Source organism: Dendropsophus ebraccatus, chromosome 4, assembly GCF_027789765.1.
Source record: "Dendropsophus ebraccatus isolate aDenEbr1 chromosome 4, aDenEbr1.pat, whole genome shotgun sequence".
Lineage (NCBI taxonomy): Eukaryota > Metazoa > Chordata > Amphibia > Anura > Hylidae > Dendropsophus > Dendropsophus ebraccatus.
This window is the reverse complement of record NC_091457.1, coordinates 66,040,771-66,056,150: the sequence shown is the minus strand read 5'-3', so window position 1 is coordinate 66,056,150 and position 15,380 is coordinate 66,040,771. Positions and strand designations below refer to the sequence as shown.

Sequence of the window (15,380 nt, the reverse complement as noted above, 5' to 3'; positions counted from 1 at the left end):
CACGTAACTTATAAAGGCTGGAAACAGCAAAGTCCCTGGAACAGGTCTGTCTACGCTATTCCTGCAATCTATCTACCAAGTCCAAGTTATAATAACCAAGGTAACCCCCTCCTGGAGCTAAGGACTCTGATCAAGCCAACATATATTCATCATCAGATGCCCCTGTATTGGATTGTATATAGTTATTCTTCAGGTAAAGTTTCCATACTTGCACCGCTATTATGTAAAGACTTTTATTAAAGATATTCCCCTGTGTATATGCTGAGAGGAGAAGGGCCCTGGCACCTTCTGACCCCACCGTGACAGGAAGGTTACAGAAGGTGAGCCCTAAGGTTGCACTACACCACCCAGCAACAACCTCTCAGTATATTACATTTTACTGCAGAGGTACAGTAGGTGATGAGAACTGCCGGGTGACGTCATGGACTGTGCCCAGTGGGACATAGGGACAGAGGTGAGCGTGGGCTCCGGGACATTGGGGATAGAGGTGAACACCTGGCAACCGGAGCCGTGGCTGCTGTCATTTTTGTTAAGTTAAACATAACTAAAGTGACAGCAGCGAGGAAGATTATGCCATTCTGCCTCATGGCAAAAGCGGCCCTAGCTGTAGTGCTGACTACACTGACTTTACTTGTTGAAAAACACATACCTATACAGTGGACTATATCTGGAAATCCTCCTGATGTAGATCTCTGTTTAAAGGTTAAAATCACTGTGTTGTACTGCCTGTCATGCGACTCAATCACTCATACAAGTAAACCACAATTGTCTGCATCCACAACACAGCAGCTGCGGGAATGGGGTGGCTCATGAGTGAAAAGGCCACCCAGCAGTCGCAAGAAATCCATCCAGTAAAAGTGATGGAGTTGTTTAACAGTTAGTATAAGACAGTGGTTCCTAGTTGCGCAATCAATAATCGAATAGTATCGTAACCCTAAGGGGCCATCTGCAATACACAGCCCCAGGCTCGGACTGGGCCACCGGGTAGCCGGGGGATCCCCCGATGCGCCCCCCCCCCCTTTGAAGGGCCCTGTGCTGGAGGTGGGCCTCCTGTTAAGCCTCTCCCTATGATCGGGAGATCAAGGGGCCCTCAGCTGCTTTCCATGGTCCTCTAGTGATAAAAGAACGGCAGCAGGGCCCCTTCTTTCATTCCACTACTGTAAAGTCATGGGCCCCCCTCCCCCTGCACTGTAAGTGGTATGGTCCGTCCTAATCAGCTCCCGGATTGGCTCTCTTCCTGCCTGTCACTAGAGGCTCCCTCTGTCCTCACTGTAAACAAACCCTCATGTGTGGCAGCAGGAAGAGGCAGAAAGCTGCACAGAAAAGCAGTAGCAGGCCCCCTCCATCACCCCTGCAGTCATGTCTCCCCCCTGCAGTCATGTCTCCCCCCTCCTGCTGCTCTGTGTGCTGTCGGGGGAGAAGGGGGAGAGGCTGCAGGCTGCACAGAAGAAGGTGGAGATGGAGACTAATGGAGGCCTGGAGCTTCCTGCATATAGTCAGTGTGAGTTTCTGTATATTTGTGTATCCTTGTTATCTGTTTGTGTCTGTGTAGTGTGGCTATCTGTGTGTGTGTCTGTGTAGTGTGGCTATCTGTGTGTGTAGTGTGGCTGTGTGTGTGTGAGTGGCTGTGTGTGTGTAGTGTGGCTATCTATCTGTGTGTGTGTCTGTGTAGTGTGGCTGTGTGTGTGTGTGTGTGTGTCTATTTGTGCGTGTAGTGTGGCTGTGTGTGTGTGTGGCTATCTGTTTGTATGTAGTGTGGCTATCAATCTGTGTGTGTGTCTGTGTAGTGTGGCTATCTGTGTGTGTAGTGTGGCTATCTATCTGTGTGTGTGTGTCTGTGTAGTGTGGCTATCTGTGTGTGTAGTGTGGCTATCTGTGTGTGTGTCTGTGTAGTGTGGCTATCTGTGTGTGTAGTGTGGCTATCTATCTGTGTGTGTGTGTGTCTGTGTGTGTGTGGCGCTGTGTTTGTGGCTATCTATCTGTGTGTGTGTGTCTGGCTATCTGTGTGTGTAGTGTGGCTATCTATCTGTGTGTGTGTCTGTAGTGTGGCTATCTGTGTGTGTGGCTATCTGTGTGTGTGTGTGTGTGTGTAGTGTGGCTATCTGTGTGTGTGTCTGTGTAATGTGGCTATCTGTGTGTGTGTCTGTCTGTCTGTGTAGTGTGGCTATCTGTGTGTGTGTCTGTGTAATGCGGCTATCTGTGTGTGTAGTGTGGCTATCTGTGTGTGTAGTGTGGCTATCTGTGTGTCTTTATAGTGTGGCTATCTGTGTGTGTTTGTGTGTGTGTGTCTGTGTAATGTGGCTATCTGTGTCTGTGTAGTGTGGCTATCTGTGTGTGTCTGTGTAGTGTGGCTATCTGTGTATGTCTGTGTAGTGTGGCTATCTGTATGTGTCTGTGTAGTGTGTGTATCTGTGCACATCTATTATGTATATAGTGTATATTATGTAATGTAGTTCTATGGATGTTTATAGAGAGACAGAAATGGCAGGCTCTCTAGAAGTTTTCTATAGATTTTATTATAGATGCATGTAGACTGTACAGATAAGCATAGACTGTATTTAGTAAAACATAGAGATAGTGTATACTCTCTCTTTAGTCTATATGCTTCTATGTAGGGTCTACCTGCACACTGCATACATTTATAATAAACTTGAAAACTTCAATGCTCGCTTGCTCCTCGTTCCCTGCTCACTGCCGGCGCTATTACACATGTCAGCAGCGAGTGGGTGAGTACAGGGGGGGTGCTGCCCGGGTGATTGCTTGATGATCGTCCGGGCAGCCCAAAGCAGATAGCAGCAGTCTGCTGTTGCCCTGCTGCCTTCTTTTTTCACGGAACAACGGCAGCAGATCGCTGCTATATTTGTCATTTGTCTTTTAACATGTTGAAAGACAAACGACTTCAACGATAAGGTGACATGGTTTAGGTCGCCTGATCATTGTCTTCTATTACACAAGACGATTATCAGCCGTAACAGCCGATATCGGACAAATACAGCCGATAATCGTGTCGTGCAATAGGGTCTTAAGAGCTGGGTAGTGTCTGTGTGTCTGTGTTCGTATGATTAGATGTATGTATGTAAGGTGTGTGTATCTCAGTATGTGTACATGTATACAATGTCAGATTATTCCTTAATCCGAATGTACTATCAGATTTATGTAAAAAAAAATTAGTACACTGTACTAACATGAAAGGTTTGGCATCGGTTATGTACAGTATATGTATGTAGGGTGGCCCCAAGGTACCCCAGTCCGACACTGCACAGCCCGTGCACAGAACACACAATGCAGACCAGACCTCGGAACTCCTGGCATCATCATTTATTATGATGCTGGAGGCTTTGAGACTATTCAGATCTTTGCGCTACTGTTCTGACACTGCATGTTAGTACTGTGGCACGAATATGAACTAGGAGTTCCAAGGTCCGCATATAGTCCATGGACAAACTATATATTGTGGATGTGTGAATGTTCCCTTAGTCACTATATTGGTTACAGCAGTCTCACTATTGTAGACAGCACAGATTGACACACCTACCATGTTATGCGAAGGCTATATTCACAAATAGTGTTTAATTAGCATTAAAGGGGTATTCTCCAAAAATCTTTTTTACAGTATGTAATAGCCCACCCACAGCTTAATATATTAGTCAAAGCAAGTACTTATATGTTCTGCACCCTTTTGCTCCTTGTTCTGCCAACTCACCCCCTCTGGATGCAAAAAATGAGCTCAATGGAGTCCATTCCGACACCGCTCCTTCCTCCTGGCCCCCACCCTTGGTGTCGTGGATCATATATCCTCTGTCTCTTCAATGGGCCGGATTAGCCATTATAACTTTGCCCACTGAAGTGATGGAGGACACCTGACAGTCTCCCCAGTGGCTGCTTGCGTCTCTCCCGACTCTGATGACAGCTCCCATGTCCCCCCCCCCCTTGTGTCTTTGTGTCTTCCGGTTCTGGTCAGCACCAAACACCACATCCTCTGGCGGCTGCATGTGTCTCTCCTGCCAGCACTCATGACAGCACACACACCAGCCTCAGCCACCGGCCGCTCGCAGCAAACTGCATCGAGTAGCAAACTGCATCGGAGTATAATAGACTATATAGTACATATACACATACAGATAAAGGTGATAGTTACCTTATTTTAGTTAGTTATTTGAAAATAAAGGCTGAAAAATGGTTAAACAGTGCATCCAGTGTAATTTATAGATGTTATACTGAGATATTTCCTTATACGGGTATAAAATAAATTGTTGCTGTATCAAGCAGAGTTTGCAGTACTGAGCTTCTTGAGTAAGGGCCAGTTCACACTGAGCAAACACGGCGCAATTCCACGGCAGAGCTCTCCGCCGCGGAATCCCGCCGTGCTCAGTGTGCTGCTTTGAGTGAATGGGAGAGCGCGTGCTCGTCCGCTCCCTCTCCTCTCCGCTCAAAGAATGAACATGTTCATTCTTTGAGCGGCGAGCAGCGGCAGCGGACGAGCGTGCGCCCTCTCCATTCACTTAACAGCAGGACACTGAGCACGGCGGGATTCCACGGCGGAGAGCTACGCTGCGGAATTGCATCGTGTTTGCTCAGTGTGAACCGGCCCTAAACAATGGATGTAACGCTTATAATAAAATCACAATGATTAGACCCTCCTTACATGTTTTGTTGTCTAATCAAAGTCATGAGGAGAAATAGGCAATTAAGTAAACTGTATAAAAGTAAAATTTTAAAGGGGGAGGGGGGGGTGTCTCTATATCTAAGGGGTATTGTACCCTGGTCCTTGTGTCTGAGGGGTGGAACCTCTGACCCACCTGTGAGAGCAGTTTAAGACCCTCTGTGTGCTCCCACAGTAGTATAAAGACCCCCCTGTGTGCTCCCCTATTTGTATATAGACCCCCTGAGTGCTGCCTCTAGTAGTATATAGACTCCTGTGTGCTGCCCCAGTTGTATATAGACCGCCTGTGTGCTCCCTTAGTTGTATATACAGTAGACCCTCTGTGTGCTCCGCCAGTTGTATATAGACCAATGTGAGCTCTTCTAGTTGTACACACCTCTTGCTAGCCCCTCTTCCATATAGCATGTAACAAAAAAAACACAAACATTTATACTCACCTGGGTCCTGCGCATCTCCCTTTCTCTGCACTCTTGTGGTCTTGGCACTGGTGCTTGAATGTCGTCACTTGAGCGCCTGCTCAGGGGGGCCCCTGTCATGTGACTTTAACTAGTGGGCCTGCTGCAAGTGCACCATCTTCCTGTGCACTCAGGCAAGGAAAAAAAAACCCTATGGGGGAAACCTCAAAGGTGCCATGGCTGAAGAGTTGCCCCTCCCCTGGGCTTAGAGGGTAATACCAATATAACACTGTTTGAGAATTTGTATATTGCTTCTGATTTCCAAACAACAAAAATACAGTATAAATTTACTACATCGTATTTGAGAGAGATCTGGCTGGAATTTCTTCCAGCCTATTAATGGCTAGGTGGAAGTACCTTTTCACCCTTACAAATCAGAAGGAGACTCCGTTAAATTGGTAGTCTAGAACAGACAACCCCTTTTTGTCTGCTAAAACCTCCAAATTACGTCAAGGGTAGTAGAAAGTAAAGTAGTCAAGGTCCTCTGGAGCATTCAAGATGGCACTGATGGTACTGATAGGCAGCAGGCCTTTCCTTTATGGAACCTTCTTTACAACAAGTCATTCAATTCTTCTCTGTAGAATCTGCTAGAAAAACATATTAGTTTATTTGCTCCAGCACGCTTAGTATTAGGCCTCATTTGTGCCCCGATAGTAGTTAGGTTCGATAGTGCCCACATAGAATAGTTAGGTCCCCTCTGTGAAGCGTTATAGTAATGGCTCCCTCTGTGCTCCCATATAGTATAAGGCCCTTCTATGCCCTTGTATGGTAGCTATAGCCCCTGTGCATCCATATAGTAAGTAGACCCCCAGTAGGTAGTTTTCCCTCTGTAGCTACCCCCCCCTCCCAGTAGGTAGTATCCTCCATGTAGGCATCCCCCGTAGGTAGTAAGTGGTATTCTCCATTTACTGTATGCAGGGGCGTAGCTAGTGGTTCAGCCTGGGGGGGGGGGGGCAAGTGAGTCTCAGTGGGCCCCCAATTATGTTACCCATAAGGAACCTCACTAGATGACAATGCTTTCCAAATAATAAAGGGAATAATTTACTACATTATTCACAGGGAACAGGGACTGAGAACAGTGGAAAAGACTTTCTACATTTCACATATATAACCATGTAAAAATTAAAGGGCCTATCCACCTTTGCAAATACATAGCTGTCTGTTTCCTAATTAGCCATCCATCCATCCATCCATTCTTCTATCTCTTTATCTCATATCTATCTATCTAATATCTATTGGGCAGCATGATGACTACACCATAGCTGATGGTCAAAGACCAAATTAGCAACACCAGAAGGGGATACCCGCAGTACCAATAGAGTAACTGTATAGTACAAATGCTGGGTAATAACAATAAATAGTCTCATGGAGTTCAAGGCAACTATACTAAATAACCTATATACAAAAAAGCCAGACTACTGCAACATAACTAAATGGAATAATTACTTTATTAATCCATAGAAACAATACATGACAATACATTTAATAGGAGAAATCAGCCCCGATAATAATGGTGTGCAGGGTATATGAGAGCAGCCAATTTATGCCTCCATGTAGTATTTAGACCCAATTTTAGCCCTCATATAGTTCACAGGGTCCCTTTATGCTCTCATATAGTAAAAAGGCCACCATCTATACCCTAACATAGTTGATTACCCCCCTTTGTTCCTCCGTATAGAAGATAGACCCTCCCTGTGCACCCCCATATAGTAGTGAGGCCCCTCTGTACCTTCATGTTGAAATTCAGCTTCTCTGTGCATCCATATGGTAGTTAGGCCTTCGGTGACCCAATATAGTAATTATTTCCCTCTGTTTCCATGTAGTAGTAGTCAGTAGCGGATTATAATAGGTCCACTTCGGGCGGTAGCCCGGGGCCCACGGCCACCCAAAAAGACTGATACTTTTAGTGGTGTAATGTCTCCTGGCTACAGTTCTATTATGATTTGCAAGAAATTGTGGCTTTTCTACAGCAATTTTGCACAACTCAGGGCATCATGAAACTGTACTGTACTATGAGCACTATGCTAGTTCTACCATAGTTACAGAGGGTTGGGGGGCCCAGGTTTGGTAAACAGCCCGGGGCCTATGGTAAAGTTGATCCACCCTTAGTAGTAGTTAAGGCCTTCTATGCCCTCATATAGAAGTTAGACTCCCCTCTGTGCATCTATCTAGCATTTATACCTCTCTATGCTGGCAACCCCCCCCCCCCCCCAAAAAAAAAGGTAGTATCCTCCATGTGGCATTCCCTCCAGCAGCATCTCATGTAGGTAGTCCCCCTGGTATGTATTCCACATGCAGCCATCCCCTTTCCCAGCAGTAATCTGCCTGGTAATCCTGGTGGTTAGACAACACCACCACCACTATGAGTAGACTACTGTACCTCCAAATTAGGTACCCCCTTTTCAGTTAGCCAGCACATCCCATACCCCAACCCCCATAGATAACATCCTTCCCAGGAGTTAGCCCCACCCACCCACATAGGTCTTCTCCTAACTAAAAAACTAAGGGAAAAAAGCCATACTTACCTGCTGTGCGGTTGCAGTACTGTAATAGCTTTTGCAGACAACATTAACTGGCCAAATCTTCAGTGGGCCCTCTGCCTGTAAGGGCAAGGGAGCGGCTGCCCCCTCTGCCCCCACCAAATTACGCTACTGACTGTATGTAATCCCCCCTTCCCCCCAGAGTAGAAAGTCCACCCAGGTAGTAACTGTCAGCTAGCTTTTACCAGAGAACAATGAAGACAGGAAGGAGAGTTTTAAACTGCTTTTTCATGATAAAAATGCATTTTTTGGCTAATGAACCCAATTACAAAGTTTCTTAAACTCGCCTGCCAAAAAAAAAAAAAATGAAACGACAGTGACACTTTAAGCACTGGAGTTCAGGGTGAGAAAGCAGCATCTTGAAACCACAGGCACTCCCTATGCCCACATGAGTGTCTGGTAGGGCAGGAAATCAATGGCTGCTTGTTCTGTCATTGCACCTCATTAAACTGTAAGTGCTTATTATGAGTGCTTACAGTTAAAGAGAACCAATCACCTAAATATAACTGTCCCTATTATGAAAGTACATCTCTCCCTAAGTCTATTCATGAAGATACAGACTGCATTTGCAGTCTGTATCTTTATACTTTACCTGATCCTCTGTTCCCTGGCTGTTCCGGTGGGCGCCGCCATCTTGATGACGTCCCTTGCGTTCCAGCGTGACGTCATCAAGATGGCGCCGCCGCCGGAACATCCAGGGAACAGAGGATCTGGTAAAGTATAAAGATACAGACTGCAAAGGCAGTCTGTATCTTCATAGATAGACTTCATGAGGATACAGACTGCATTTGCAGTCTGTATCTTATACTTTACCTAATCCTCTGCTTCAGTGCCGCAAGGCCGGGCGCCGCCATCTTGAGTACGGGCCTTGCGTTCCACCGCTGGAACGCAAGTGGCGTAATCAAGATGGCGGCGCCGGCCTTGCTGCACCGAAGAAGAGGATTAGGTAAAGTATAAGATACAGACTGCAGAGGCAGTCTGTATCTTCATAAATAGATTAGAGAAGAGGGACTTTAGATAATACACAGCGATCTTGCGCTGTATAGCGCGAGATCACTGTGTATTAACAGAGCGGCAGGCAAAGGATCATGGGAACCTTTCCTGCCACTCTGCATGATGGGAGTTTCCTGTCTCGCGCCGGCTCTTTTGAAAAGAGTCGGCTCGAGACAGGAAAGTAAAAAGGGAATAATTCAAAAACGTGGCAATAAAAATAATTAATTATATTTGCAAATGTCAATAAAATTATGATTTGCATCTAATTAGGGAATAACATTTTTTTAACTTTCGTCCATGATTGGTTCTCTTTAAAGAGCTAGTGAGTGGGCCCCCATAAAGAACAGCGACTGACACCATGAATGGGTAAAAAGCTTATCCATCCATCCTAATATCACTCCCCATAAGCAGCCTAAGGGATAGTGCTCTGTGCAACTGCACTGGTCACACATAGCTAAGGCTGGCAATTCTTGTATACATGGGTGCAGTTACCTTTACACTATATTACTGCCAATTGTGCCTGCCCTTTATTTTGGTCACACAAAGGTGTATACATTTTTTCTATTGTTTGTCTTGTCTTGAGTCAGTAGTATTGGGACATCTTTCCCGTCTATGACCTTCCACTTGGCCACATTCCGTCTTGGATTCAATGTAAATATATCTGTTTTATATCACATTAGCTTGGCCAGATAAGATGGTATCAAAACTTTATTGCAGGAAAAGGACAATATTTTGTTATAGACACCTTTGAACTTGTCTTATTGTTTTATCTTTCCCAAGCTCCTGATCTGCTGCCAGCCGATATACCTCCTAACTATGCCAAAATTAAAAACTTGTACACAATTGTGGGCCATCCTTGATATCTAATAATGTATCTATAAGCGTTCAAGCAGCATTTCTTGCCTTTTCATAGCAGCGCTCCTCACACTGCAGAGCAGTGTGTGTCACCCGATGCTTTGCACTACAAAAATGAGCCCCATACAGTAGCCAACCCACCTATCTAAATGTATATTGTGTGTTGAGATGGTTCGGAAGCAACACGGAACTCCTCAAAAGAGGTAAGGGATCTATGCATGTTACCACATGTCTTAGCTGTATCATAAAAATGTTTCAGTTGGAGGTACTGCAAAGTAGAGACCTGATGGTGAGCAGGCTCTAGCACCAGAGACTTATAGGATAACAATGAGGCAAAAGAAACCACATGGAAAAATCTGATAGATCTAGTTTGTAGAAATGGAAGGAACCAGTTAGCAACTTGACCAAGAGCAAAAGCTGGATTGAAGGTAACAGGTGTCAAAGGATCTCTCAAAAGTTTTTTCAGTCTAACATAATAATTACAAACGTAACCTGTGAGACAAAAGGCTGGATAGCAATATCCAAATGTGGCATCTGGGGTGGGGAGATCCATAACCCAACTGATAATGGGATGGAAGCAAGAATGACCTTCATTTCCCCAATAACCCAAAGCTTAGTCTGTATGCAATCTAATATCTGAGTGGATATGGCAGATAAATAGCAGTACAGAGGGTATGGGAATGATAGCCCCCCTCCCCTTATAGGCCTAATCAAGATCTTTTTTTTGCTATTCACGGATGGAAAGGCATGCAGTTATTAGCAAGAGAAGATACGTGAAAGGGAAGAAAAAAAACATCTGGGTAAGATAAATGGGATTGTCTGGAAGAGGTAGAAGAGCCTAGGGAGTAAATGCATTTCAGCAATATTCACTCTACGCAAACAAGAGAAATCTTTACGGTCCCATTTAAGTAGGTTCGCTTTAATTGCAGAGAAAAAGGGGCCCGAAGTTTAGGGAAAACATTTTTGTCAAATCTGATGCAATGTTCCCTCCTAAGTACCTAAAAGAGATATTAGCCCAAGTAAAGGAAATTGGCTCTTCAAGACGGACACTTTGTCCTTTGGCAAAGAGACATTTAACGTTGGGGGTTAGTGATGTACTAGAGCAGATCATCCGCAAATGGTAAACATTTCAAATGGATGTCCCTTACCTGCACCCCCTGTATTGCATTGGTGGACCAAATTGCTTGCAATAGGTGCTCCATTACCAATACATAGAGAAGAGGTGATAAGGGAAACCCTTGCCGTGTGCCTTTGCAGATTGTGAAGGCGTTAAGGCCTTATTACACCAAGTGATTTTCAGCCGTATTAGGCCATAGCACTTTTATTTTTTCACCTACAGGGTTGGTTGGGGCGTTATTTTTTGCGCCATGATCTCTAGTTTTTATTCGTATCATATTAGTGTAAGAAAATTTTTTGATAGTTTTATTTTTTCCCCTAATATAACATTCTTAAAGAGGATGTATAACCAGGTACATCCTCTTTAATCTGAACCCACGGATCGAACGGCGTCGTCACGGGGAAGCCGGTGCTGTGGTCCGTTTCTCGGACCGCGGCCCGGTTCCCGTGCACAGTGCTGTTCTATGCACACAGCATAGCATTCACCAGTATTATCAACGATCTGTACATAGAGTCTGCCTGTGAGCAGACTCTATGAACAGATCGAAGATTCGAGAAGACGGAGACCCCCACCTGCCGGACTTCTGTAGCCATGCTTCGGGGGGGGGGGGGGGCTTAATTGCAAACCACACCTGAACTGGAGACAAGAGTCATGCTGTCTCTGGAAGAAAGCGGATATGTTTTTGTAGCGCTGGTTAATGACAGGCAGCTGCAGGACCAGGTCTGGGGACAGTAATGTGTGCATTGAAACAGCTCTGCACATTTTAAAACCCCTTCAAAGTCAAGAATGTTTATATACGTTATATACGGGGAATGTGCAGCAGGAACGTATATAGACATATGGCTGACGTGAAGGGGATAAGGATTGTATGTAACATATCCATCTGAGGAGTTTACCTACGTTCTATCAGGACACCAGCTCTGTTCTTAAAGGGGTTGTCCAGGCTAAGGAAAATGTCCGCTTTATTCCAGAAACAGCGCCTCAGTTTGGGTGAGGGTTTTGCAGCTCAGTTCTATTGAAACAAATGAAGCTGAATTGTAATACCACATATAGTCATGGCCAAAAGTTTTGAGAATGACACAAATATTATATTTTCACATGATTTGCTGCCCTCTGGTTTTTATGTGTGTTTGTCAGATGTTTTTATCACATACAGAAATATAATTGCAATCATATTATGAGTAATAAAAGCTTATATTGACAGAATGAGTTAATGCAGAAAGTCAATATTTGCAGTGTTGACCCTTCTTTTTCAGGACCTCTGCAATTCTCCCTGGCATGCTCTCAATCAACTTGTGGACCAAATCCTGACTGATAGCAGTCCATTCTTGCTCAATCAATGCTTGCATTTTGTCAGAATTTGTTGGTTTTTGTTTGTCCACCCGTCTCTTGATGATTGACCACAAGTTCTCAATGGGATTAAGATCTGGGGAGTTTCCAGGCCATGGACCCAAAATCTCTATGTTTTGTTCCCTGAGCCATTTAGTTATCACTAGGGATGGGCCGAACCCGCCGAGGTTCGGGTTCGGCTGAACCCGAACGCTCGGCATCGGATTACCGCTGTCTGCCCGCTCCGTGCATCGGGCGGATCCAGCGGGAGGACCGCCTGGAAAACTGGGATACAGCCTATGGCTATGGCTGTATCTCAGTTTTCCAGGCTTTCCTCCCGCTGGATCCGCCCACTGCACGGAGCGGGCAGACAGCGGTAATCATTGCAGATGGTCCGGGTTCGTACGAATTCGGTTCGGACCATCCCTAGTTATGGCCTTTGCTTTATGGCAAGGTGGCAAGGTGCTCCATCATGGTGGAAAAGGCATTGTTGATCGCCAAACTGCTCTTGGACGGTTGGGAGAAGTTACTCTTGGCTCTTGAAGGACATTCTGGTACCATTCTTTATTCATGGCTGTGTTTTTAGGCAAGACTGTGAGAGAGCTGATTCCCTTGGCTGAGAAGCATATTGTGCCCCTATAATAGTTTTCCATACAGTAGCTAGCCCCCATAATAGTGTGCCATACAGTAGCCAGCCCCCACACAGCTGTGTCCCATGTCCTATGAAATATGGCACACTGAGGACTAAGTGAGGTAAACTGAGGACTAAGCAAGGTAAATTAAGGACTAAGCAAGGTACACTGAGGACAAAGCGAGGCACAGAACAAAAAGACAAAGACTGGTAAGAAACAGGCCAGGAAACCAGGAATACAGATTGCAAGGTAAAACGCTGGATCAAGCTGAACAGACAAGCTGGACAAAGCTATCAAGAGCCCAGACTGAAGGGAGAGAGACACCTATAAGGGAAACCAAGTCCCGGACACAAAGCTCATAGGTTAAGCAGGAGAAACACAGAAAGCCAGAGGAGACCTGTCCATTAGAATACAGCACAATCAGTGAGAAGACCACAGCAAAGGAGGGAGAACTAAGAAACATGGAACGAATTACAGAAGACATAAGCAAAGAAAATAGTAAAACCAGGAATGGATTATGGCCAAAAGCGCAGTCTTTGGCGCAATCTTCGCCATAGTGGGTGGCACTGATGCCTTATCAGTCATGATCATGACAATTATATATTAGAAAAAAAATTTAAAAAGTGATCAAACTTTTTCTGTTACACCAATATATCAGTAAAAATCATGACGCAAAAAATGACACCCCAACTAGCCCTGTAGGTGGAAAAATAAAAGCGGGGAGGAACATTGCATTAATTTGACCTGGACATCCGGGCATCAATGGGCTCGGTCTTGAAGGGGTTAAAGGGGTACTCTGATAAAATTTATTTTCTTTTAAATCAATGTCCTGCAGAAAGTGGTGTATTCTTTCCTGGCTGAAAAAGTTATCTTGCACTATATACAGTGGCAGTCTGCTCCTAATGACTGACATCAACAGTCTTACTGGTGTCAGTTATTTAACCATTTAAATGCCAATAGTAATTGTGGCAATAAAAGGTCCCAGTGACAGGTGCGGCTCCTGTGCAATGTCATTGCGGGGTGCTGTTCTGTTTCTACTGCAGCTGAAAGCCTATACTTGCCTACCATAGCTGGCAAAGTGTATCTACCAATAGAATCTGGTTGAGCCTGATTCTTGGATTGCATGGATCTGTATATAAAATGGGAAGCTTTCCATAAAAAAATATTCTGACCTCAGGAATACTGATAACATGTCAGTTTTAACCCCCCCCCCCCCCCCCCCCCGCCCACCACCACCTTCCAGTTTTGTAAAATTGAGAGTTGTTTTGAGTTTTATGTCACAAATTATTATCTTTTGTTGGTTTTTGCAGTATACTTTATGGTGAAATGTAGGGGGTCATTACAAGGTACAATAAGAACTGATACTGATCACAGAGCACTCCAAGATGCAAGTGATTGGCTGTAGTAGGAGGAATGAAAAGGGTGCAGGAAGAGAGCCAGATGCAGTTGGGCAAAGGGGCGGAGCTCTGTACTGGCTCTTTATATCTATAAATAATTTGAAGTTTAGATATTTCTGTAGTACATCCTATAAGGCCATCCTGGGCTGGCTCTGCCCTTCCCATGGGCCCTGAAGCAGCTGCATAGTTTGCCCACATGGTATCAGCTTAGAAATGAGACAGGAAGGAACATTAGTACCATACAGTAGCCAGACTCCCACATTAGTGTCCCATACAGTAAACAGCCCCTATAGTAGTGTCCCATACAGTAGCCAGTCCCCATAATAGTGTCCCATACAGTAGCCAGCCCTCCACAGTAAAGTACCATACAGTAGCCAGCCCCCAATAGAAGTTTACCATACAGTTGCCAGACCCCCACAGTAGTGTCCCATACAGTAGCCAGCCCCATTAATAATGTCAAATACAGTAGCCAGCCCCCATAATAGTGTCCCATACAGTTACCAGCCCCCAACAGTAGTGTCCCATACAATGGCCAGCCCCCGCCCCCCACAATAGTGTTCCATACAGTAGCCAGCTCTCCACAGTAGTATACCATACAGTAGCCAGACCCCCACAAGAGTGTACCATATAGTAGCCAGCCGCTCCACAGTAGTGTCCCACACAGTAGCCAGCCCCCCAACAGTAGTACCCTAAGCAGTAGCCAGCCCCTCCTCACAGTGTCTTACACAGTAGCCAGCCTGCCTAAGTAGTGTCCCATACAGTTGCCAGACCTTCATAGTAGTGTCCCATACAGTAGCCAGACCCCCATAGTACTGTCCCATACAGTAGCTAGCCCCACACATTAGTGTCCCATACAGTAGCCAGCCCCTATAATAGTGTCCCATACAGTAGCCAGACCCCCACAGTAGTGTCCCACACAGTAGCCAGACTGCCACAGTAGTGTCCCATAAAGTAGCCAGACTCCCACAGTAGTGTCCCATACAGTAGCCAGACCCCCACAGTAGTGTCCCATACAGTAGCCAGACCCCCACAGTAGTGTCCCATACAGTAGCCAGACTCCCACAATAGTGTCCCATACAGTAGCCAGACCCCCACAGTAGTGTCCCATACAGTAGCCAGACTCCCACAGTAGTGTCCCATTGAGTAGCCAGCCCCTATAATAGTTTTCCATACAGTAGCTAGCCCCCATAATAGTGTCCCATACAGTAGCCAGCCCCCCCCCACAGCTGTGTCCCATACAGTAGCCAGAACCCCCACAGTAGTGTCCCATACAGTAGCCAAACCCCCACAGTAGTGTCACATTGAGTAGCCAGCCCCTATAATAGTTTTCCATACAGTAGCTAGCCCCCATAATAGTGTCCCATACAGTAGCCAGCCCCAACACAGCTGTGTCCCATAC

At 45.4% G+C, this 15,380-nt stretch overlaps 1 protein-coding gene across 2 annotated transcripts in view; it reads left to right on the top strand.

The window, feature by feature from the left end:
* The window catches only part of TRADD (TNFRSF1A associated via death domain), an 81,368-nt gene that overhangs the window by 6,092 nt on the left and 59,896 nt on the right, over positions 1-15,380 (top strand). The window lies entirely within an intron of this gene.